The sequence below is a fragment of the Pinus tabuliformis genome, chromosome J (genome assembly GCF_031772625.1).
Source record: "Pinus tabuliformis cultivar Carrire ecotype Pingquan chromosome J, CPIR1, whole genome shotgun sequence".
Taxonomy (NCBI): domain Eukaryota; kingdom Viridiplantae; phylum Streptophyta; class Pinopsida; order Pinales; family Pinaceae; genus Pinus; species Pinus tabuliformis.
In genome coordinates, this window is record NC_142295.1 from 913,341,980 (window position 1) to 913,367,818 (window position 25,839).

Below are 25,839 nucleotides of genomic sequence, written 5' to 3' on the forward strand. Positions count from 1 at the left end.
AAGGCATCGGATTTCATCCTTGAACCATGAATTAGTTGAGGAGACCCACATTGGTGTGTTAAAACCTTTCATTGAGGCCATTCCCTAGTCCCAAGCTAAAAAGTCCATACGAAGGACATGTCTTATGTTTTAGGGGATTTTTAATCATACTTATAATAATTATACTTTTTAAATAAATAATAATAAAAATTTCCATGGTGTAGATATTTTTTTTAACGCCATATTTATGACAAATTGTGATGTTAAAACAATGTAGAACAACACATTTTCAACACTTTTATGATGTTAAGATGATGCAACATGACGCTTTATCTTATTGTCACAACAGTTAATACAAAGTTGACACAATCAATCCAAAAAACAACAACACAACATCAATCTTTGTGTCACTTTGGTTTTCTATTTCATATATAATGTGAAAAGGAGGGTCCCCTCATTCGTTTTTCACATGAGGGTGGGGGATATAGCTTCCTAAAGATAAAATAGATTTGTGGTGATACTCAATAGGAGAAAACAAGGGAAATATATGAGGCATTAGTGGATATTTCAAATTGAAAGCTTATGAGTTTTGTATCATTTGTACCCATTTTTTTTATTTTATTTGTAGATCTAAACAAAAAGCAATGTTCGCTTTAAATATGGTATATGACTTTAGGGTTTTAGAGTTTGGTTTTGAGTTTTTCTTTCTATTCCACTAATTCTCTCTTACTCCCCCTCTTCCTCTTCCTCTCCTTCTCCCTCTTCCTATCCCCCTCTTCCTATCCCCCTCTTCCTCACCCCCTCTTTCGCTCCTATTTTTCTCCCCCCTCCTCTCATTCCCTCTCTCTTACTCTCATTCCAATCCCCCCTATTCATCTTCCCTGCTCATCCCTCTTCCCTCTCCTCTTTTTATATCCTATACCCTTCGCTTCCTTTTCTCTTTATCTCTTACCATGGTCCCATAAGTTCCCTATGTTCTACTAGAGAATTGTCTACCATTGTAGTCAAATCAATTTTAAATAAGCTTACTTGATTATTCCATCATCAAATAAAAGAAGCATGTCAAGGATGAAATAATTGAATACTTGTAGCAGTGTGTTTTGAAATATCTTCTAACCTCGTTGGGATTTCCCTTCCATCTGTATTAAATGGATGTAGCAATAAAGGGATATAGGATCAACATCCCAATAGTGCTCTATTTCCCTAGGCCCTTAGGTCCAACTTCAAATGATATGATCAATTTTTTTGGCAACCTTAGTTTGTCCTCCATTTCCATCTTACATGTCCTTTTTTCATCTACACATATCAATAGGAATTACTTCCTAACTAGAGAAGTTGAATTCAATAAACTCGCCATAAAACATGAGAAGAGCTAGTGGATAATGTAAATTAAATTTAAAATACCTATTTTATGAGTCTGTACTCATTCTTGTAATGAGATGAATGAAAATGACATTTTCCATGCCCTAGATATGTTGAATTTCAGAATTACCAAATCCATAGTTATCAAGGAATATCAAATACATAGACTATAGTACATGAGATTCGATTAATTGCATTACCTTTTATGTGAATTGAACACATATTCAAAATTTCCTTTGATAAGAAAACATCTTTAAAATCAACATGAATGGAGAACAAAGGTTAAATCTTGAACAAGATTATGTTATATAAGACAAGTTAGGAATTCTTGAATAATAAAACACCTAATATATAACAAAAATTCTACGAGATCCAAAATTGAGTACCAAAACTTTTGATAGTATTTTTCTGTCAAGTTTGATAGTAAAGAACTCCAATGGATTGAAGCAAGTAGGAAGGATTGATTGAACTTTGAGGCTCCTTCACTTGACATTGAAACTTCGATTGAAAAGCATTTAATAAATCTATCCTTATTAATGAACTTTTCCAATAAATGGCCTTATTCATCCCCTCCCCTTCCTTCCATGGGTGCACAATTTATGTCACATGGTCAACCAAGGTAAGGGATAAGTAATTCCAATTAATTTTAAGTTTTGTTTGTTGGATGTAGTTGGGATGACAAAATTTTCTTCTCAAGAAAAAATCATAATTTTCATTAAAGAAAGTGAAAATTACATTTTGCATATGCATTATGGTGCATTCGAAAATAGGTTGTCGAAAAGAAAACAAAAATCCATCAAAAAAGTCCAAAAAATATCAGCTTGAAAGAATTTTTCAGTCTACATATGAGTGTAACCAAAATACATAAATATCATAAAAAACATCACTGATAAACCTAAGAGGATCCAAATATAAAGACATGTCATGGTGATCAAACATAGGCAAAAGTTTTTAATCCTGCAGATGGTCCATCTTCGAGCCTTCTATGAAAATTTTATGGTAGAAAATGTAAAATGCATTGCCATTCTGTTATGATATCTTCCATGTGCCATGAGCTTGATGCGCACCTACTTTGGAAAGGTCATCAACCATGGTGTTCCTTTCCCTGTAAATATGAGAACATGAAATTTGGTCAAAACTTCTTTTCAACTGCAATACCTCCTCCAACATGGGAATAAGTGAGTGCACATGACATCTTGCAACTTCATTAAATCAATTTATATCAATGATGGAATCACTAAAAAAATGGATTTTTCTGCATTCCTTTTATATAGCAAATAATAATAATATATTTAGACTACATAATTCAGCAAAGTTGTTTGTGCCCCACCCCAAGCCACTTGGAAGTTTGAAGAAATAGGTTTCATGTAAAAATAGCACAACGCCATCCCCACACTTGCCATCAACCTGGTAAGCACCATCGAAATAGGCCCAAGGATGAGTTCAATCCACCAATTCAGGAGTAATATGCCTTGTCCTGTGGGTGTCATATAACTCTGGGATCAAATCATATATTGCTAGTGAATTTTCTTCCACTCTATCAGGGGTTATAGCCTTATTCGAAGATGACATGATTCTGAGCTGGCCAAATCCCCTATTTGATAACGGGCAGAAGATTTCCAAGATTCTTGGGAGAAACATTTTCCCACCAAGAATACCATGCTTCCATGCATGAAATACCCTACCATATTAAATTTAAAGATAATGAGATATGAATAGTGTTCCACATAGTGCTGGAGAAAGGGAAACACAACTTCAAATACATTTAAATGTATACAAATTCCACATTTCTCTTATCCCTCACAAAGCATCTCACTCAATATTAGTATTCTAATGTAAACCTCCCACACCATGAATTCCTTGTACCAAAACACAATTCAAAGAAGTTGGAGTAAACAAAAGAGTAGTTTGATGTTTGTTGGTGAGTGTGTTAAGGAGTTAAAGGGATAATATATGCATGTGTGTTTGAGTTAGAGTGTTAGTATTTACACCGTAAGGCATTCCCCTCTAAGAAAAACTCTCCTCCGGTGATTCGTGGATCTGGTTTCCACCGTCTAATGGCTTGTTAGACGATTAAAATGTCATCAATCGTTAGATCTCACAATTGTCTTCCAAACTCTTATTTATTTAGTTAGGTTGTTTTAGAGTGAAATTCGGCCTTTCAATTTAGGTTTATATTTATTCCTGCTCTTCTTTCATGCAGACATCTTTGCATACTTCTTCACGAAGCTCTCTCATTTCTGTGTCATTTTTCCTCAGCTGCGTGATTTTTTTGTGCACTTAACCAGGATTCTTTCAATTCTTTTGAGGGTTTTTTTCAAGGTTTCAAGGAATTCAACCAGTGACAATGAGGGAGTGCATTTCGATCCACATTGGCCAGGTATACATTCAGGTCGGCAATGCCTATTGGGAGATTTACTGTCTTGAGCACGACATTCAGCGTGGTGGACAAAAGAAGTGATAAGACCGTTGGTGGTGGAGATGATGCATTCAACACATTTTTCAGTAAGACAGGTGTCGGTAAGCATGTTCCCTATGTCATGTTTCTAGATCTAAAGCCAACTGTCATCGATGAAGTTCAAACCGACAGATATCGACAACCTTTTCACCCAGAGCAGTTGATCATTAGCAAAGAAGATGTTGCCAACAACTTTACTCGTGGCCATTATACCATTGGTAAGGAAATTGTGGATACGTGCTTGAATAGAATCCGGAAGTTGGCAGACAAATATACAAGGTTGCAAGGTTTCCTGGTCTTCCATGTTGTGGGAGGCAGCACTGGATTTGGTTTGGGGCCCCTTCTGTTGGAGATGTTGGGTTGTGTTATTCTTTCCACGGCTATCCCACGTAGTGAATTGGGGTGTTAGAGGGGGCAGAGCCCCCCCTTGGTTTCGCCAATTGCGCAACGGGGGGTCACAGGGGGGGCGACAGGTAGCCCCCCTCTACGGCGCCGGGACAGCGGCCCGGGAAAAAAAAATTGGACCCTATATTAGGTTGGGCAGACCTACCTATGGTTTTGTGCATGATTTTCGCACATGGTTTTGAATGTGATGATTTTCGGTCCATGGTTTTGGACGTGATGGTTTTCGATCCATGGTATTGCATGCTTCAGCATGTATAAATATGTATTGTAACATTGAAAGGAACATAATGAAAAATCAAGCTGGTAGTCCCAGTTTTGGGATCCAAGGGAAAATCTCTGTGTATATGTGTTATGCTCTCACATTATTTATTTTTTGTGTTTTAGAATTCATATGCAGGTATATGGGGTTAAAACCTACATTTGGGAGCAGAGCTCACAGATTTTGTCAATGCATCTGTAGTATTCTTCAAAGTGTCCACCTTTACCAGCAACATCTTTTTGTCTTCTATCATATCCCTCACAAAGTGATATTGAACATCTATGTGCTTTGTCTTTGAATGGTAAACAGGTTTCTTTGCCAAGAAAATTGCACTTTGGCTGTCACAGTCTATCCTTATAGCTCCATGTACTAACCCCAGACTTGAACATAATCTCTACAACCAAACTGCTTCCTTGCTTGCATAAGTGGCTGCCATGTATTCTGCCTCTGTAGTTGATAATGCCACTACAGATTGTTTCTTACTCATCCAACTGACTGCACCTCCAAATAGGTTAAACACATACCCACTTGTAGATCTTCTCTAATCCAGATCTCTAGCCTAGTCTACATCAACAAAGCCATGGATATCCAAAACTCTGTCCAATCCTGGTCTTCCTTGGTAGCACAAACCATAATCACTAGTGCCACGCAAATACCTGAGAACCTGCTTCACTGTTGTCTAATGCTCCTTCCCTGGTTTTGACATAAACCTGCTCAATACTCCCACTGCATGTGTAATGTCTAGTCTAATACAGACCATCGCATACATCAGGCTACCGACTGCACTTTCATATGGAGCACGGGACATATCCTCTTCCTCTTCTTGTGTCTTGGGACACTGTTCAACAGATAACTTTACACCTACAGGAATAGGAACCTTCACCGGTTTACTATCATGTATATTAAACCTCTGCAATATTGTCTCGACATACTTCCTCTGGTAATTCGGAAGTTGGCAGACAACTATACAGGGCTGCAAGATTTCCTAGTCTTCCATGTTGTGGGAGGCAACACTAGATTTGGTTTGGGGTCCCTTCTGTTGGAGAGGCTTTCTATCGATTATGGAAAAAAAATCCAAGTTGGGTTTCACTATGTACCCATCTCCACGGGTCTACATTCCAGTTATGCAATTTGAATTATATAAGAGTTATTTGGATGACATAAGATATGTTCACATTAGACTGCTTTTGTGTTCAGATTTTATCTGTTTCACATCCACACTCTCTGATCTGAAAAATTTATATACATTCTGTGCTTGCCCTCATAGGAGCTCCTCTTGCTTTTGAAAGGTGGGAATTGGCTTCGATCGTATAAGATTGAGCCAAGCATCAGTCCTGAATCTGTTTTTCCTTGATTGAAGCTGGGAAACATGACAAGATGGGGTGGGGAAATCGACAACGGTCAATTTCTACCAGAGGAGTCCTTCAGGAGCTGGGGAAGTTATTCAAATGCTCTGCGGCAGATAGGGAATCGATTTTGGGAAAGATTGTTTGCAAGGTCTTCGATCGAGGTGGAAATGACCGAGGTTCGGGCTCGGAGTGGGCATGACATGAAGAAGAATCTAAATTGGTGGGATTTGATTTGGTTCGGAATTGGAGCTGTTATTGGTGCTGGGATTTTTGTCCTAACATGTTTGGAAGCCCAAAAACACTCTGGGCCAGCAGTCCTATTGTCCTATGTTGTCTCGGGAATCTTTTCTCTGCTTTCTGTGTTTTTCTACACCGAATTTGTTGTGGAAATCCCCATTGCATGTCAGAAGCTTCAATTCTTTACTGATTATGCAAGATTTTGTAATTTGTTATTCTTTTCTAAATTGATACCTATTAATTTAGAACTAGTCAACTACCCAATAATATTAACCACAACTAATTCTAATTATAAACTATGTTATATTTAAATACACAATTATTTATTTATGTAGCTCAAATCCATTTTTACCAGAAGAAATGTTCATGTTCTGTTATTTATTTTTAAAATAATCACATCTAACAGTGGAGTTTTGTTGTTGTGATTCAAGTTACCCATAAACAGTGAGTACACCAAATATCATAATCCAACTTCCCCTAAATATCTTTGATGTTTTCTTAATAGTACATAAACAAAAGTATACAACCTTTTTCTTCTCAAATTACTATCCTAGTGCTTCTCTAAGTTAAACACAGGACAATTGTGTTCATCTCATCTTCAAGTATATTGAACTGAACTTACCCCCTCCTAGAATACATGTTAGTGTTGTGTTCTCTTATTGGTGTTTTCTTTCATGGTAGACACAAATGCTATTATATGTCTTTTTTTCTCAAGTCAACCACCCTAGTACCTCTCAAGATGAGCATAGTTACTGTGGAGTTTCTTCTTGAGGTATCTTGAACCAACTCTGCAAAATACCTATAGGTGTTGTATTAGATTGATTATCATTTCACATGTTCAGAATATTATATATTTCTTCAGTAAAACTGGATGCATCGTCTATTTATATCTTCATCTCGCTTTATATCATATATGGTGTAATCCATGCATACTGTCCATTGTCTTAGAATCAATATTCTATGTTGCTGTATAAAATCAGATTATCCATCCCTGAACAGAGCACAAAGCACAGAATGGATGGAAAAATATCTTTTATGTTCCTTTGAGAGTCAAATTGTTTTCTACCACCAAATTGTTCGTAACTAAGTACAAGAAAATATTTTTGCTTATTGGCAGGGAAAAGACATTGTAGGCAAATGACCTAATGTACCTGAGAAAGCTTTTAATGACTTATGAGTTTCAAGATTTGGCTTGTCTTCAATCAGCAAAGATAACTTACAGGTTATTCGGGGTGGGTTTTCGCCTAGAAGGTCATGTAATCATTCTCAGTCTCTAGTATGAAGACAATCTAATTTATATGCGGCGAGATGTTTCACATTTGACATTTGTGGAAATCCCACTCACTTCATTGCCTAATGACATTTCCTTCAAGAGTTTTTCCCAAAAATCTTGCTATAGGTTGGTCCCCTTTCATATCAGACCCTAGAATTAATGATGACTCCTCATTCTCCATGACAAGTCCGAGCTCAGACAATGATTCATTACCCTTAAGAACAAAGACCTCATGAAAATGCTTTGCATTCCAGGAACTACAATCTGCTACCTGTAACTTCTCTTCAGGTATAAAAAATTATGATAGATTGTTGTCACCTAACTTCACCACATTGTCCTTTGAGTGCTTGTATTTCATTTAGAATACCCATTTGTTTACCCCATATTATACAACATGTGACTCACTTTTTTTATTCGTTCCCAAAGTTTAAGAAGTTTGCAAAGAATCATCTATTCTAATTTATGTACTTTTACAATTTTACAAGGACAATATTATCTTAAAACTTGAGATTGACTAAAGCATTCATCAAAGAAATGAAAATTTGACATGGAAAGCAATTACAGAGAACTTTATAGGCAGTGGTGGGTATGTTGAAGTATATAAAGGGTCACTTGCCAATGGAGAGCTACTAGTTGTCAAGTGACTTACTAGAGGTCGTGGAATAGAGGAACATATGGTGGATGATTTTTTTACAGAGCTTGGCATAATTGTGCATATTAACCATCCCAACACAACTCGTCTTATCGGCTTTGGTGTTGAAGGTGGGCTGCACCTTGTTTTTCAGTTTTTTCCACATGGAAACTTAGCATCATTGATTAAGAAGGTATAGAGATAGGAAATTATAAAGGAGAACAACTCTTCACATAATTCATTACTCGCGTGAATTGTATTTTAGGTTTATGGATCCATGACTCTTGTTTTGTCCTTTTTTGAATTGTTCTATTTCATCTACTAGATTGGAACATCCGGTACATATTTGCTCTGGGCACAGCTCGAGGTCTTGTTTATCTTCATGAAGGTTGTCAAAGACATATTATTCATAGATATATCAAAGCATCCAACATTTTACTCACTGGGAATTTTTACCCACAGGTAAACTTTGTCTCATTATTCATACAAGCCCCCATATTCTATGAGTAAGGGATAACTGATAGCAGAATTTGCGGGGTTGGATGATGCCATTAGTCCTGATTTTCACTTGTATCATTGAAATATTTCATGCATTAAATCATATTTTAAAGGAACTCATTATAATTATATCTTCTTAGTAAGTTGATCCATTCCTAAATTCTTAGGACATTTGTTCCTTGAGACCCTTTCAATGTTCTATAACAAAACCAGGGCATATATGATACCATAGTCTAAGCTCTATTTAAATGTTGTTATGAGAATCCCAGATAACAATTATTTCATTAGAGGTGACTAGATTTTAAGGGAGTCCTTATGATGGAACGACTATTTCATTAGAGGTGACTAGCTTTTAAGGGATTCCTTATGATGGAAACTTTGGAGCCTGTCTAAATTTCTTGCCACGATGAGGAAAAGTAGTGTTGAAGGAGAAATTCAAATGCATTTTAGTGTTGGATTTTAGTACATTTCCAAATTCATGTCCAATTTTCCTGTCACTATGGGAAAAAAGCAATAATCTTAAATGAAAAGTTAAGATAATTATGGTTGAATGTTACCACATTTTCAATTTTCTCTGCTCCAAAGCATAAAAATAACATTGAAAGAGACTACAATATTCAAAAGGAATTGTTGGGCAATGCTATGAAAAGGAAATCGTGTTTTCAACAGTAAAGCATGGGCATCATTTAGTCACTCAAATGTATCAAAATATCCTTTCCATAGAATGTAAAGCATACAAGGACAATTTTAAGAATTTTATCATCTGCCTCGGTAGAAGTGTCTCCAAATAGAAAAATTAAGGAAAAATTTGCCACTTGTTCAAGAAGTAACTTTATCCTTTTTGGTTCCTCTATTTTATTATAGACATCAAAACTTATAACATCTAAATTATATCAATATTATGCCTTTTACTTCTTGCAGATAACCAAAGAAATATAACTAGGAAAGGGCCATCTTAAGTGCCCTTATTAAGCACTTACAGGAATAAAAAAACATGGGCATCGTTTAGTCACTCAAATGTATCAAAATATCCTTTCCATAGAGTGAAAAGCATACAAGGACAATTTTAAGAATTTTATCATCTGCCTCGATAGAAGTGTCTCCAAATAGAAATTTTAAGGAAAAAAATTCCACTTGTTCAAGAAGTAACTTTATCCTTTTTGGTTCTTCTATTTTGTTATAGACATCAAAACGTATAACATCCAAATTATACCAATGTTATGCATTTTACTTCTTGCAGATAACCAAAGAAATATAACGAGGAAAGGGCCATCTTAAGTGCCCTTATTAAGCACTTACAGGAATAAAAAACCTAATCACATTGAGATTATTACCACTATTATGCCTTTTTCTTCTTTCCCATAATCTGCAAGAAATATAACTAACCTTGTCCAGTCTATTAAGCACCAACAAATATAGAGTCATATTAAACTTGCCCGGTTTAATAAGCACCAACAGGGATAAATTGAGAACCATGCCTCTCTTGGTGAAAATATATTAACAATTAAATCTATGTTAAAAGCATATTACAATGTTTGTCTTAGAGTATTAGCTCGGCTAGGATTTTATTCTGGCATATCCTTCTGATGGGAATTCGTTAATGTACTACTAAGTTAATTGTAGGATTTTAGTCTGACATATCCTTCTGATGGGAATTTGTTAATGTACTACTAAGTTAATTACAAATTTGGAGTTATGAGAATTTACGATGAGGAGAAATTGAAATGAAACTTGTGCTCCAAAGATGTCTCCTGATTTCATTTGTGTTGAAAATAGAAACAAGAAATGATAAAAATAGAATCCAAAAATTCCAGTTTAATTTGTCCTTGAATTAAACTGAGAATTAAAATCGAATTTTATTCTCATAGCAACTTGTAATAGTTAACTAGAGTGAGTTGACTTAGTTAACTTAGGAATTTCGAGTTGGAAGTCTTTTTGAAGTCATGTATATGTTCTCCCTATATTATAGGGGTCCAGGATGAGTTAAGTATGAGTTGTAATTAGTTAACTCAGTTTACTGAGTTAAGTCCAGTTAAATTAGTTCCAAACTATTTGAGGAACTAATAGTGAGTTAACAGTCAGTTGATGCATTAGTGCACTCAACTAGTGCTACTCCAATTAACTGAAGATTCCCTCATCAGAAACTCATGCATGTCAATTCTAAGAAAGACCCAGTTGAGACTAGAGTGCAAGGATAGTGTACTATTTGTTGTATAATTTTATGAGTTGTACAAATGGTGCATGCAATCAGGAATTGAACCTAGAAGGGATTGCGTAGTTATGGATGAGGAATTTCCCTTTAAATATAGGCTAATTCTCTCAAGAATTATGAAAAGAATTAGAAGATTGGAGGCTTGGAAATTTGACTAAGTATTGGCCAAAGGAAGTCATCAGGCGGAGGATAGGAAATACTTGTGCAGGTTAAGCTCAAGGTTGAGTAGAGCATATTGTATTCATCCAAATTCCTTGACAAGGGCGCAAGGAAATAGGGGCTTGGAGAGCTGGAGAATTGGCTATGTGTTGGCCAAGAGTTTGCTTGTGAGCTGGAGATTGATTTTACTGAGTGTTGGGATTGTTCTTGTGAGAACAAGCATTGTATTATCATCTTGGATTTATGATATAATGCAATACAGATAGTGGGGTTTTGAGTTGTGGCTTTCCCCGGATACTTATTGTGTTATGTGCCATTGATGTTCTTCCTCTTGTCGATTACTGTTTTCATCGATCTATTGGCTTCCGCTGTTGAAAGTAGAAGTAGATTCTTGTCTCTTGTTTTAGTATATTACATGATCTTGTGAATCTATAGGATTTTCTACATGGTATCAGAGCTAGATTTGTAGAAATATCTACATGGTATCGGAGCTTGATTATTTTTTGGGCTGCGAATTTGCAGCTCAAATCTGAAAATTTTTGTGCAAAATTTTAAGAAAAAAATAGCAAATATGGATTCCTTCTGAAAAAATACCCAAATTTAAAATAAATAAAAAATCGGTCGAATCGGAATTCAGATGAGGGAGATATTGTTGATTTAAAATCGGCTCTTTTTCTAGAAAATTTTGTGACAGCGGGACAGAGGAAGATATGATGAGCCTTGCTCTTCTTGGACTCTCAAAGAGTTGGCATAATTATCAGGACTCTATCAATGGTCGAGAGAAGTTGCAAGATTGGGAACGACTATGGTCAGATTTGATGCAGGAGGAGATCAGGAGGAACACCAGAGATGGGACCTCTTCCAAGGAAGTGGAAGAGGATTTTGCTTTAGCGAGTAAGGCAAAGAAGGCCAAGGGAAAGAAATCCCAAGGCGAAGAGGGTGGAAAGAAGATGGACTTGACGAAAGTCAAGTTTTTTCACTATCATGAGCACAAGCACTATGCCAAGAATTGCCCACAAAAGAAAGCAAGCAAGGAGCCGACAGTAGCGACAACAGGTGAAGTTTTAGCTTCACAATTCGAACTTGATTTCACTCTCATTGCATGCATGGCCAACACTGTCATGGGAGGCGCGTGGTATCTTGACAACGGTGCCTCATTCCATATGACGGGGAATAGAGATCTCTTCAGTGATTTTGAGGACAAAGACCTCAAGCAAAGCATAGAGTTTGGAGATGACGAGAGGTATATAGCTACAGGGATCGGTACGGTTACCTTTCACAGGGAGTTTGGCTCCCCTCTTAGGATCACAGATGTGATGTATGTTCCAGGACTAAATAAGAATCTTGTTTCATTCGTGGTATTGGAAGACCATGGCTATGATGTGGTTTTTAGTAAGGGAAATGTTTTCCTTAGACACATCACCACGGGATAGGTGAAACAGATCGGTGCACAGGTCAAGAACCTATATGCTCTTGAGGTTCAAGATGCATGCAAAGCCTTGAGGAGCAAGGCAAAGCTTAGAGACTTGGTGGTTGAGAGGGAGAGTAAATTACCTCTCAACATGCAACCCCAGAAGAAGCCTCTGAAGCAACTTCAGGAAGTTGTGGAGCAGCCACAACTAGAGAAGTTGAGAGGAGACCGAGTGGAGAGATCCACTCAAGCAGAGAAGAAGCAGTCTCAGAAGCAGTCTTAGACAATTGTGGAGCAGCCACAATTGGAGAAGCCGAGAGGAGACCGAGTGGAGGCATCCAGTCATGCAGAGACCTCCAATAAGGGGGGATTTTGAGCCAAGTGGGCAGAAGGATCACATGCAACCATACCTCCAGGTGTGAGGTGGGGCGATGTGAAGTGATAGTCCCAAGAGGGCTGAAATTGGGCAGGGTCCATTGAGTGGTTTTATCTCATGGATCGTACCTTGCTACGAGAGCCCAAAGTACATAGTAGCGGGAGGAATCAGTGGGATTGATGCAGTCAGAGATCAAAGTGACAGAGGTTAGAGCAGTCAGATACTAAAGAAGCGTAGAGAAGGGTTGACAATAGTGTAGAAAGGTAGAGTCAACAAAAGCACAGAGTTTTTAGTCGATAGAGGCAATAGCAGTCAAAGACTTTGATGACAGAGGCATCATTTTGATTCAAGTTGGATACACAACAACACTAGAGAGAAGTGTTGCATGTAGAACATTCCAAAGGTTCAGGATTGGGATCGAGTTGAATTCCTTTCTTGTTGAGAGGGAGTGTTGAAAATAGCAACAAGAAATGATAAAAATAGAATCAAAAAATTCCAGTTTAATTTGTCCTTGAATTAAACTGAGAATTAAAATCGAATTTTATTCTCATAGCAACTTGTAATAGTTAACTAGAGTGAGTTGACTTAGTTAACTTAGGAATTTCGAGTTGGAAGTCTTTCTGAAGTCATGTATATGTTCTCCTTATATTATAGGGGTCCAGGATGAGTTAAGTATGAGTTGTAATTAGTTAACTCAGTTTACTGAGTTAAGTCCAGTTAAATTAGTTCCAAATTATTTGAGGAACTAATAGTGAGTTAACAGTTAGTTGATGCATTAGTGCACTCAACTAGTGCTACTCTAGTTAACTGAAGATTCCCTCATCAGAAACTCATGCATGTCGATTCTAAGAAAGACCCAATTGAGACTAGAGTGCAGGGACAATGTACTATTTGTTGTATAATTTTATGAGTTGTACAGATGGTGCATGCAATCAGGAACTGAACCTAGAAGGGATTGCGTAGTTATGGATGAGGAATTTCCCTTTAAATACGGCCTAATTCTCTTAGGAATTGTGCAAAGAATTAGAAGCTTGGGGGCTTGGAAATTTGGCTAATTATTGGCCAAAGGAAGTCATCATCCAGAGGATAGGAAATATTTGTGTAGGTTAATCTCAAGGTTGAGCAGAGCATATTGTATTCATCCAAATTCTTTGACCAAGGGCGCAAGGAAATAGGGGCTTGGAGAGCTGGAGAATTGGCTAAGTGTTGGCCAAGAGTTTGCTTGTGAGCTGGAGATTGATTTTACTGAGTGTTGGGATTGTTCTTGTGAGAAAAAGCATTGCATCTTGGATTTCTGATATAATGCAATACAGATAGTGGGGTTTTGACTTGTGGCTTTCCCCGGATACTTATTGTGTTATTTGCCATTGATGTTCTTCCTCTTGTCGATTATTGTTTTCATCGATCTATTGGCTTCCACTGGTTGAAAGTAGAAGTATATTCTTGTCTCTTGTCTCTTTTTTTAGTAGATTACATGAGCTTGTGAATCTACATGATTTTCTACAATTTTCTGAATTGCATATTTCAGATTTTGGACTAGCAAAGTGGCTACCGAAGCCATGGACACACCTGATATTAACAGCTGCTATTGAAGGCACATTTGGGTGAGTAGTTCTACTTCTTCTTGAGGATTTGCTAGGAACATTCATACACTTGATATTCGTTTCATAAGGATGGCTTCACTTTTCTTCATAGTGGACCAGGAATATTCATGTTTGTTACATTTATATTCCAGCTATCTTGCCCCAGAGTATGTCATGCATGGGATTGTTGATGAGAAAACAGATGTTTTCGCATTTGGTGTACTTCTACTGGAGCTAATTACTGGTCGCCTTCCAATTGACTCTTCTCAGCAAAGCTTAGTGATGTGGGTATGTGATTCCTACTTATCGGTGATAGATTATTCGTATTTGTGTGAGTAGCATGGCTGTGTAATTCTCTATATACTTGGGCTTCCATCTCTGCCTCGGTTAGCATTTCTTCCAACATAAGAAAAGACTCAACTGTGGGTTGTTGCATAACGTATGGAATCAATGCAGGCAAAGCCTCTGCTTGAATGTAGAAGCATCCAGAAGCTGGTTGACCCTCGCTTGGGCAATGCATACAATGCCCATTAGTTGGATGTGATGGCCTCCATTGCTGCATTATGTGTCCAACAGACTGCCATCCTCAGGCCTTCCATGAAACAGGTAAGTTGTTAAAATGAGAATTTGTAAGCCCATTACTGATCCAGAGCTAGTGCCTTCACGATTTTCTCGAAACTCTAATGCAACTACAAGTATATGGTACTGACTGAAAATTACCACAGTTCCTCGTTTATTAAATACATATCAAATCTACCTCTATGTTTTATTTTTGGAAATTTCAACGCATGTTGAATTAGTTTTTTCAGCTTCTAAATGGGGAAGGATAGAACATAGAAACTCATAATCATCGAAAATGTTGCTTCTACACACATCATATCTACATGAATCGTTGGACACAAGAGAATACATCTCCTCGAAACACTATCTGACAGAACTCAACCGTTACAAGGAGGTTGCTCTGTAATTCTAAAACTCACACCGACACTTTTGCAATTCAATTTAGATTATCATACCACAAATTTTTATATCTCCTTCCATCAGAATTGGAGAGACTACATCTGACATGACATTTGTATAAGTAGGAGGAGGTCACTTCGAGCAGAATTAATGTACCACGATGTATGTCTGTACAAGTTCATTTTCAATCATGTTGTTCTTCATTACCTGAATTTGCTGTGCAACAAACATGTGAATCGGCAATAACAAAAACAAATCAGTTTCAACCTCGATACCTTGTACATCTCTGGAGTCATTTTGCTTTCCAAATTCCTCCCACACAAGGGTAGGAAAATCCAATATGTTTTCTCTCTTTCAACTTTTGTTGCACATGGTTTTATAAATTTCTCATTAGTAATGTAATGATTGTAGTTTTGGGTTTTTTTTAGGTGTTTTTTTAAGTCAATGTTGTTCAAAAAGAGGATTGGTTAGAATAATAAGTTTAAGATGTGCAATGTGTAATGTGGATAATCCAAGTGATTTTTTGAAAGTGTTGAATATATTTATATATTTAAAATTATTTTTTATAAATAAAGAAAAATCACAATTTCATCTAAATATTATTCAATTCTACTTAGAAAAATAAAAATAAAAATTAAACACCATTCTAATTTTTTTGGGTTTTTTTGGTATCTTTTTTAGTCAATGTTGATAAAAAAGGGGATTGGTTAGAATAAAAAAATTTAAGTTGTGCAATGTGGATAATCCAAGTGTGTTTTTGAAGGTATTGAATCCATTTATATATTCAAAATTATATTTTATAAATAATGAAGAATCACAATTTCATCTAAATATTATTCAATTCCACTTTAAAAAAAAAAAAAAAAACATGATACCAACCTTATATCTTCCCTATAAAGTTTTGTATACACAAAAAGTGTTATATCTTCCCTATAGAGTTTTGTATAAAAAGTGCATTACCTTAATAAAATATAACTTGGAAACTTTGAATTTGAATGCAATTAGGTATCTTATTATATTTACAGCTCGAATGAACAAGACTCTCACTAAATATCAATGTATTTAGGGATCTTAGCCTATATATTAAGTAGTTAAAAAGGGATTGGTTAGAACCAATATAGATCTATCTTAAGCACATATCTAACATGAGCTGAGAGGGGTCAAATGTCCCTCATGGTGCCCTCCTCCCATTCGGTTTCTTTCAAAATAATAATTTTCCCTCTAATGAAGAATTATTTTCTTTAATGTTGGTTTATTGGATTGTATGAATAATCAATGTCTTCAACCATGTAGAGGAATTTTCATCATGTAAACTCTTGGAATGGCCTTTTCCAATTGTCAATATAAATCGATGATATATACAAGAAGTTATAATACATATTAGAATTTTGGCCACCACGAGATGTATACCCTAAATAGTTGAGGGGGCAATGAAAAATACTAAAATAGTTTGTTGCTATTGTCAATGCAATTGAAAATGTTTCTTAACAATTTAAGAGATGATGTTCTCAAAGGAAACACTAGAGATATTGAACATCAGCAACTGCACTACACTAGAGTTTCCCATCAAAGTTGCAGATTTTATACCAAAAGTTATGAATAATTGGGAGCTGATGTCTAGCTCATTTTCATCTAATACGTGGTGATGTCTAAAATTTGTGAGTTTTTTATGCAAATTTAGATTTGGAAAGATAGCCATCATATTGTTAGCTATCATATTTTTCATGAATTAATGTTATTTTATTTATCTTATCTAATGTCATCTACTACTTGTATTTTTTCAAAATCTATCAAATATTTGCTATTGGAACTTGAAACACCATCTTTGAAGATTAAGAGGCAATCTATGTTGGAAAAGTAAGTGATTTCTCTTTATCTGCTAGTTCTGAATGACATTTTGTTTACTAATTTGTATTTCCAATGATGTTTTATATGGTAGGATTCTTCTCGAAATTATGTCTTACGGCATTTCCTTTGCAACATTTGGTGAAATTGCTAGTTATGTTTCTACATATGTTGATCTTATACATGTATATTTCTGATGTTTATGTCAAATTATGTATATATCTTATTACATGGATTTTGTGTACTTAATTTAATAATGTGTCTCCAATATAACTATTTATTATATGGATTCAAGTGGAACTTCCATAGATGATGATGCCAACATAGGGAAAGAGAGGAACATGGGAGAAGAAATGATAAAGAAGATGTACTTGATGAAAGAAAAAACAACAACGAGGTCCTAGGGAGTTATGGCTATGTACTTTATGATTTTTATATACTATTGATACTATGTATTTATTTTATGAAGTTTTTTATTTATAATTTTAATTATTATTTATTGTACTCTATTTTATGTTGTAGAAAAGCTTGATTAAAAAACTTACCATCATTTTAAAGGCTATAAAAAAAATAGAGATGATGCCTATATATGGATTACTTGTAATGTAGCAAGGAGAAACTTCTAGGGGCCTAGTTGAAATAAATCAAAGTATGTTAGCCTTGGTATGATTTATATTACATTTTTTAGAGAATTTTATAATGTAATTGAATTCAAATTAATTCAAAACAATAAATTATTGAATTCTTAATGTTAATTGAATTTAATATACTACATTTTTCACGGCACGCACTTGTTATATAACATGCAGAATAATGTTTGAGCATGGAGCACAAAGATGAGGATGGATATAGATGAAGATCCATTTCACCAACAAAATATGGAGTAAATGGTTTCAAGTGTGAAGAAAAACAAGTTATTGCACCGAGAGGCACTCTACAGCCCCTAGTATAGAGGTGATGTGTAGGTGTAATGTAAGAAATTTTGTCAACATTTTTACATGTCGGCTTAATATGTTGAATTTATATTAATATGTCCAATTTATAATAGATTGGTAAAAATTTACATGTCGGTTAAGAGTAATATAGAGCCGGAGGGAGCCAGAGATGATGTAGCGTCTGTAAAATGTTAAAAGTGATAAAAATAGTAAAATTCAATTTGTTACATTGTAATTTTGTTTTTATTAATTAAATTACAAATAACTTTTTAGATAAAAGAAAATCATAATATACATATTACATTAAAATATATAACATATAAGTAGCAACAATAAGTTAAGATCCATTTTACCTTATAAAATAGAATAATGATTTTGTAACAATATTTAAATTTAATTAATAAGCACATAAAAACTTTAATACTTACAATAAATTTACAATATAACAATATGTTTAACCATGGATATTCACATCCACTTTGCCATAGATATTATTAACTTGTAAATATGTTTTGCTACAATACCATGGCTCATCAATACAACATGCCTAAAAACCATCTCTCATTTCACAATCAAAATATTTTATAAATATTTCATTTGATGTTAGATCTTAGACTTTTGTGATCCATTTTGCAAATGAGAATGTCTTTCAAATTAATCACATCATTAGGATTTGGTCCACATTTCGAATCAACTAATGTGGTTTATCCTCATGACAAAGGTGAAAAAACCAATCAATCAACTAATGTGGTTATTTGAATTTAATTTTATAACATCTTTTTTATTAAATCTAAAGGAAAACAAATTATAATCACTTTTGATATATATCTAAACCTCTGTCACAATAAAATATATAAGATATCAATAGTAGCTATAAATTACAATAATAATTGTGTAATTTTAACATAGAAAGAAGAAAGAAAGAAAGAAATTATTTTAACATCAATGAGGCTAAATATAGCCTATGGGACATATTGCTTCTTCATCTGCTTGATGTATTCGACCCTTTTTCTATGAAGCTTCACAATAAATGCTCCCAGCTTCTCGACAAATCCCTCGCTAAATAGATTATCCCAAGAGCTAGTTGCCAGCGTATCTGCATGAATTTCCTTGTTGCCTTTGAAGGTCTCACATTCTAAAATGAAATGCTTTTTATGTTTCCACTTTTCCGGAGGAACAAAAAATGCATACTCTTTCCTCCCACACTTCTTTTGGCATTTTCCAGCGCCCTATTTCACAACGGAGTTGATGAGAATTAGTCCTTAACTGATCAATAAGAATGTTGGCTCTCCAAGAGATATTGACCTCAATGTATGCTTTTGGTTGATGACTATGATTGGGATTAAACACTTCAATATAGTACTTCTTTCTTCCTAGCTCCTTATCCCAAGTACGCTTGTGGAAATTATCCATAACAAAAGCTTTTATCTCTTTGTTGTTTATGGGACATGTGTTCAGCAAATACCCCATTTACTAAACCATTTGTTATTTTGTTGCATCCAAGTATTTTTTTTCTGTTGCACAATCTGTCATTAAAGACAACCTTGGGCCATCTACCCTCTTCCATTTGCTCATTTTTTTTTAAATACCCTATGACTCACACCATAGAAATTGCTTCAATAGGAGCAGCCCATGTTTCAGTTAACAAGATAGCATAAGGAACTGCACTTTTAATCTTGAATTTGTTTGTAATCAAACGCTTCTGAATTTTCTCAATTTGTCTCCACTGCATGTCGGATGTACTGTTGGCCCATAGTTAACAACCATAGAGAATCACTGGAATCACTAGAAGCCCAAAAAGAGTTTGAGTGCTTTTCTAGTCCCATAACTCTACCTCTCTACTCCTATTTTGAAAAGCATAAAATGTTTTCCAACCCCCCAAAGTTCTTTTCTTTCTACAACCATCCCAACTTAGATTTTTGTTGAATTCAATTCCGAGGTATTTGTAATCCACAACTTCTTCCAGAATGTTGCCTTCAAATTATAACTTATGCTGGTTATGTTTTCTTTTTTTAGAGAAAACCACTACTTACGTTTTGATGATATTGACTTACATCCCCACACTTCTACAAAAATGCTCAAGGGATGGTAAGTTCTCTTGCAAACCAAGAGTTGATTTAGCAATTAGAATAAGGCCATTTGCATACAAAAGAAGACTTATAGCAAACTTGCCCAAATAGATACCATCACCCCCTTGCGAATTCAACCAGTCCTCAAGCTTGTCGATATATAAACCAAAAAGGGTAGGAGACAATCGGCAACCTTGCTTGACCCCAATATCGCTTCTAAAACTTTCAGAAATGCCTACTGAAGTTTTGATTTTGACTTTCACCTCTTCATGCAGCCTATGCACAACTGCTCTCAAATGTTTAGGAACCCCAAGTTCCTCCATTATGTGCCAAAGCTTATCCCTAGGAACCGTGTCAAACGCTTTTCTGAAATCAACAAAGCAACAAAAGGCATCTTCTTTTTTTTCCCAAACTTTTTCAATAATGTGCCTTAAAGTTATACAATGATCAATTATGGAATGTTTAGGTCTAAAACATGCTTGCCCTTTAGCACACTTATCTCTTTCTTCTACCCACTTGCTAATTTTATTTTCTAGCATGCTTCCAAATAGCTTTACAAACAAAGGGTTTATCATGATGGTCCTATAATTAGAGGGATTATTGATGTCACCGCTCTTGAAAAGAGGTATTGCCAGACTAGTTGTCCAATCTGTGGAGAGCCCATGTTGTATGATGTTGTTGAAATTTTTTGTAATGTGAGGTGCAAGGATCTTTGAGCCCCACTTTAGATATTCTGCTTGGAGTTCAGCTAAGTCTTTTTCTTTTCCAACGCCCAACTTCTTGATACCCATCTCTACCTCTTGCACCGTGAAGAGTTCAAAATCAGTGTTCACCAAGGGGGGAGGGTCAACCTTAGGATCTTGCTCATAGAGTTGTCTTGCATAGTCAAACCATTTAGAAGTTGTAATTGTTAGGGTCCCACCCTAACACCCTAATTTATGTAGTAGGATCGAGTCATAGTTATAGTTAAGTAAAGAGTCAATAAAGCCCATATTAATAATTGTAAGTGGTTAACCCGCATTTAATGACGGGACCAAAGTTAGTTATGGGCCATGGTATTAGATAGATGGTATTAATAAGAACCATTGTATTGCATGTATGAGTCATATATAAAGGATAGAGACTCCCTGCGAGGAGCATCGTGTCTTATTTTGTAATCGAGCTCTGCTCTATTGGAGGTTGCCCCCTCGAAGAGGCAAGTGAACATTGCTTTCTGAATAATAAAATACTTGCTGTTGTTTCTCACTATTCTATGTTCTAGGTATATTTCTTCACATATTTGGTATTCTGGTATCATCTTGCAGGTTAAGAGCATAACAAGTGGTATCAGAGCACTTTCCTGGGCCGGTGGGATCTTCATTTCTTAGCAAATTTTTTTTGGCTAGAGACGTGTTCCGGCGTCTTTAAACCAGGGGATCTGTCGTTGAGCGCATAAACCTGCGGATTTGGGGAAGCATGCACGCAGGAAATACAAGAGGTGGTCACGCTTGTTGGACTCCCTCGTAACCCCTGTGGGTACCCCTTCGAGTAGTAGCGCATTAGACAGAACCGCGCACAGACTATCTTCCAAGTACCCTCTGGGTATATCGAAAGCCCCCTAGCTCCTTTGCAACCTTGCCATAGATAAACCGTCGGCCGTCTTGCTGTTATAGTACACCGAGAACAACACTCGGAGAGATTACTCGCCCATACGATAGGGTAGTCGGGTTGTACGGCTAAGGGTACGGTTGATCCTCCTTAGTTAGAGCCCTGAAACATTGGGCCGAGTACTACTGTCAGACCCTTATGTATATTGCGATCTGTAGCACCTGACACTCCTCGAGACCATAGTTCCCTTTTCTATCTCTGGATCACGCATAATCTCTGCCAGATCAGATCTCGCAAGTGGAGTTTGCAGCAGCAGCAGACATCAGTCCCGCAGTTCCGAGTTAACAGAACAGCCATTCAGATCTATTAGATCCATCAGATCCGCAGCAGCAATCTGTTCCACCGCTCAGAGCTATCCATTCAGATCTCTCAGATCCACCAGATCTGAGTAGTTGTGTGGGGTTCCTATACCGGGGCGCGATTTTCGTAGGACTTTTGGCAGCATTGACATTTTGGGGATTCGGCTACTGCAGTATTCCTAAGCAAGTCTGAGACCCCCCGGGGCGCTTATTGGTGATCTAGCCCATAAGAATCAGGACGACGAGCTGAGCAAGGTGGTACCATTCAATTGTTAGTGCCAAAAAAAATAAATCAGGCGGTCCCAAATTTCAAGTACATCGGATCGGTGCATGGTAGAAACTAGAGCTCAAGCTATGGCCAATGAGAAGATCGACAAACTTGAACAATCCTTGAAAGACCTCCAAGATCAGTTGATGTCACTAACTAACCAACTCTCTAAGGGCAAGGCGGAAGCCCGCAAGGAGGCGTATATTGGCCATGAACATAGTGAGGGTGAGTCTAGCCACTCTCTTCACCTCTAGGGCACCCACCAACAATCCCGTCCGCGACCTCCCAAGATGGATATGCATAAATTTGATGGTTCTCACCCAACAGCATGGGTAGCACAAATGGAGCAGTATTTCAATCTGAATTACATCTTAGATAATGAGACTCAGCTTATGGTGGGGAGCATGTACTTGGACAATGAAAGATGGCAATGGTGGCAATGGCATCAACGTTGCAATGGAAGTTTTTTGACTTAGGACACCTTCAAAAAAGCTCTTATAGAGCGCTTTGACCATGACTCCGCTTTTTTGGGTCGTCTCACTAAGCTCCGACAAACTGACACAGTGGATGAATATATTACAGCCTTTGAAGCCTTAGCTTTCCGCACTAGGGGTCTCCAAGATGCGTTCTACACGGAATGTTTTATCAGCGATCTTAAAGAAGCCATACAAGCCCACGTCTGACTACACCACCCTCCCACATGGTCAGAGGCTTGCAAGGTAGCTCATAACGTGGAACGTGCGTTAGCGGCCCAGTCCACTCACCCAAATTTCACCACCAAGGGTCGCCACCCACAGGCTCACAGCACGACTCAAACACTTAAGGTTCAAAAGGTGTCACATGTAGAAATGGTAGAAAGAAGAAAGCAGGGAGTATGTTACTACTGTGATGAAAAATACTCCCCAGGTCATAAATGAAAGGAGCCCAAATTCTTTCAAATTGATGCCACTGATTACAGCTCATCGAAGGAAGCCCCACCACTTGAGGAACCTGAGGAGGCAGAAGAGGACAACCAGAAGGACAATGTCTCTAACGAACCAGTTATTTCGTTGCATGCTTTGGCAGGGATTTCTTCACCTCAAACTCTCAAAATCAGAGGTTTTATTAAGCATCGCCCAGTAGTAGTCTTGATTGATAGTGGAAGTACACATAATTTTATCCATCAAAAAGTCGCAGAAGCAGTGCATTGCTTTGTACGAGCAGTTTCTAACTTCCAAATCCAAATTGCGGATGGGGGAACAATGAAATGTGAAGGCCGCTGTGAAAATGTCAAACTTCAAATGGGGGATTATCAGTTGAAGACCCACATGTTTTCCATACACATGGGAGGGTGCGACATTGTCCTCGGTGTTGAATGGCTTCGCACACTTGAGCCAATCACAATGGATTTCCAGGAGTTATATATGAGCTTTAAGCAGAACAACTCCACACATACCCTCCGCGGACTCCAGGCGGGAGCTCCCTCTATCATCAGCGCACATAGGATGGAAAAATTGTTAAAAAAAGGCCATCATGGAGTTATAGCTCAATTTAATGCCATCCAGGTCGTCGAACCCAATTCTCTGTCGATTCATCCTGAGGTGCAACAGATTTTAAATAACCATCTGCCAGTCTTTGACAAGCCTCATGAGCTTCCACCCTCGAGAGGGGAACATGATCATAGCAACACCTTGGTCCCAGGGGCCCAACCACCCAATGTGCGCCCATACAAATATCTGTTCACCCGAAAGAATGAAATAGAAAAAATAATCAAGGAACTTTTGGAAGCAGGCGTCATTCGTCCTAGCATTAGTCCTTATTCATCACCGGTGGTCATGGTGCTCAAGAAAGATGGGGAATGGCGTATGTGTCTAGACTTCAGGGCCCTCAATAAGTTGACAGTCAAAGATAAATTTCCCATCCTGGTTGTTGATGATTTGCTGGATGAACTCAATGGGGCTCAATTCTTCACTAAGCTGGATCTTCGCGCAGGCTACCACCAAATTCGCATGAAGGAAGTCGACATTCAAAAGACTGCTTTCCGAACTCATGAAGGCCATTATGAGTTCCTGGTCATTCCATTCAGTCTTTGTAATGCCCCATCTACTTTTCAGAGCCTTATGAACCACCTTCTCAAACCATATCTCAGGAAATTTGTCCTTGTTTTCTTCGATGACATCCTCATCTACAGTTGCACTTGGGCTGCACATCTTCAGCATGTAGATCTGCTCTTGCAACTACTCCGCAAGCATAAATTATTTTTTAATATGTCCAAGTGTTCTTTTGGCATGGAAGAAGTTGAGTATTTGGGCCACATTGTGGGGCGTGAAGGTGTCAAGGTGGACCCCAAAAAGATCCAGGCAATGCAGGATTGGCCTCAACCTAAGACCTTGAAGAGCCTGAGAGGATTTTTGGGTCTCACCGGCTACTATCACAAATTTGTCCGCAATTATGGTCGCATTACGAAGCCCCTCACTCAACTCCTCAAGAAAAATTCATTCTTCTGGAATGATGAAGCACAACAGGCATTTACAGCTCTCAAAAATGCCATGCGTTCCACTCCAATCTTAGCACTACCCAACTTCACCAAATCTTTTGTCATTGAATGTGATGCTTCAGGTACGGGTATTGGGGCAGTCTTAATGCAGGACGGTCGACCCTTGGCCTTCACAAGCCAGCAACTAAGCGGGAAGAATCTAGGACAATCTACCTATGAGAAGGAAATGATGGCCATCTTACATGCAATAGATACCTGGCGTCCTTACTTATTGGGGTGACGTTTCCAAATCCGCACAGACCATCACAGTCTTAAATATTTTTTGGAGCAATGCCTATCATCCCCACAACAAAATAAATGGCTCGCCAAAATGCTGGGATATGATTATGAGATCATTTACAAGAAAGGGCATGAAAATATTGTAGCAGATGCATTATCTCGCCAATTTTAGTAGGAAAGTACCCTGCTCGCAATTCCCCTTCCCATTCTAGAATGGATTGAAGAGGCTCGCAGGGAATGGTTTTCACATCCCTGGCTCTCCCAACTCATTACTCAATTGCAGGCGGATCCAAATTCCATCAAGGGCTACTCGTGGCGGGATGAGATTCTTCGCTACAAGGACAGAGTCGTAATATCACCAACATCCACCCTTAAAAGCCGCATTTTGGCGGAATTGCACTCATCCCCCACTGCAGGACATTCAGGCTTTCAGAAGACGTATGCTCACACTAGAAGATCATTTTTTTGGACAGGCATGAAAAAGGACATCCTTACTTTTGTAGCGGAATGCGATGTCTGCCAGCACCACAAAGGGGAGACAGTCAAAGCACCAGGCACATTACAACCATTGCCCATTCCGGCATCAATATGGACGGAGGTTTCTATGGATTTCATTACAGGTCTTCCAAAGTCAGGAAACAAGTCAGTCATCATGGTGGTTGTGGACCGACTTTCTAAGTATGCTCATTTTTGCGCCCTACCCCACCCTTTTACACCGACTTTGGTCGCTCAATCTTTCATGGATCAGATCTTCAAATTGCATGGCATGCCCACTTCTATTGTGTTTGATCGTGACCCGATCTTCACCAGTAATTTTTGGCAGGAATTCTTCAGGCTACAAGTTACCCAACTAAAACTCAGTACTTCCT

General features: G+C 37.4%; 2 pseudogenes; both read left to right on the plus strand.

Moving 5' to 3' along the window:
- Positions 1–3,688: 3,688 nt before the first annotated feature.
- Positions 3,689–5,817, plus strand: LOC149229710 (tubulin alpha-1 chain pseudogene; annotated as a pseudogene).
- Positions 5,818–5,832: 15 nt separating this feature from the next.
- Positions 5,833–25,839, plus strand: part of LOC149229711 (receptor-like cytosolic serine/threonine-protein kinase RBK2) — a 66,983-nt pseudogene continuing 46,976 nt past the window's right edge.